Raw genomic sequence first — 1798 nt, forward strand, 5'->3', positions numbered from 1 at the left:
CGGAAGAATCCCGCCGATGGAAACACAGCAACACACAGATGGCACATAAATGATGCGGATAATGGTCTCATTTAGTGTTGCAGGGGGGGTTTCACGTTTTCTTCTTCTTGTTACAGTGGGCTGGATTAAATGCTGAGGACAGGCTCCACGCACTCCATTCTGAATGTCTGGGGGAACTCTACTCTCTGAGGCTGGCTCCGTGGGTTTAAAGCATTTGGCTGACAGTCCTTTAATTACTTTCAGTTAAGATTCTTTTCCCCTCTAGGAGGATGCCCCATCCTCAGAGAGCTTCTGGCCAATCAGAGGCCAGCAGTTCTGCAGTGCTGGGTGGCGGTGGTCACTGCCGGGACAGCAGCAAGGCCAAAGAGGAGGAGTTTGGAGATGGACCCGAGACTGCACGTTTGTCAGGCAGGCTGGGGTGAGGGGGTGAAGGGACATGTTGACAGGGTGGGGGTGGGGTGTGGTTGACACGAGGAGACAAATCTGTTGGGGGTGGATCTGATTGCCACAAGGGACCAAGAAAGGAGGCACACCCATGTCCCTGGCCTGCAGGCTGCACATTGGGCACAGGCCTTTATTGTCATCCATTAGACCTGACTGACAACTGGAGGGGCCTTCAATGGGTATTAACTACCCACTTAAGAACTTGAACTGGGCGCAGATGGGTGGCCCATCTGACACCTTTCTCGCAGCTCATAAATTCATGGTGAGGTGAGGAGTAGGCAGTGGATATGCATCCGCCAAGGGCACAGAATTCTATTTTACAGCTCGACCCACCTGGATCCTGCCCACGGGTGGCCCCTTGTTTTATCTGAGCACTGACACGAATCGAGTGAAAAAATGGAACTTCCTCCCAGGTTGCTCAGCCGTATCCTGGAGATTAATTTCCAATCCTAGGAGACTCCAGGGCAACCCAAGACTGTTGGCAACCGACTGCAATGGAATAATTCAACAACATATATTTACACAGAGCCTTTAGCTTCATAAAATTCCCAAGGTGCAGCACGCCGGTATCAAAGAAAATCCGATTCCAAATATGAGGTCAAAAGCTTGGTCAAAAAGATCGGATTTAAAGAGAATCGGAGAAGATAGACAGGCAGAGAGGTTTAGGGAGGGAATTCCAATTCTTCCGGTTCAGGCAGCTGAAGGCCGGGCCAACAATAGGAGGGTGATTAAAATCGGGAATGCCCTAGAGGCTAGATGTGGAGGAGAAGAGAGATCTCAAAGGGTTGTGAAACTGCAGGAAGAGGATGAGACCATGTGGGAATTTGAGAGAAAGGATACGAATTTGAAAATCGAGGCATTGCTTAACTGGGAACCAGTGTAGGTCAGAGGACAGAAGGATTAGTGGTATTTGGTGCAAGTTAGGACATGGGCAGCAGAATTGCGGATGAGCTCAGGTTTATGGATTGAGGGAAGGATGTGGCGGCAATAGTAAATCTAGGCCGAATAAAGGCATAAATGAGAGATCCAAAAGTAGATGAGCTGAGACAAGGGTGACGTCAGGAAGGTCATCGAGATGGAAAAAGGTGGTATTAGTGATGGGGCAGATATATGGTCGGAGGGTCACCTCAGTGGGTTACTTCACATAACTGAGAGTGACTTTGTACAAATTACAGATGATAATTTCCTGTCCTCTATTAGTTCGTTATTTCATATTCTAAGAAATAATCTCTGATCTCTACAAATGTAAACAAGATGATGATGTTTGGAGGAAGTTCTGCCCATATTAGAACCAATTGGCAGCAGCTTCCCCTGCCCAGGATCACCAAACTGAGCAAATATGAGTCAGTGTTTG

The sequence above is a fragment of the Scyliorhinus canicula genome, chromosome 2, assembly GCF_902713615.1.
Source record: "Scyliorhinus canicula chromosome 2, sScyCan1.1, whole genome shotgun sequence".
Classification (NCBI taxonomy): Eukaryota; Metazoa; Chordata; class Chondrichthyes; order Carcharhiniformes; family Scyliorhinidae; genus Scyliorhinus; species Scyliorhinus canicula.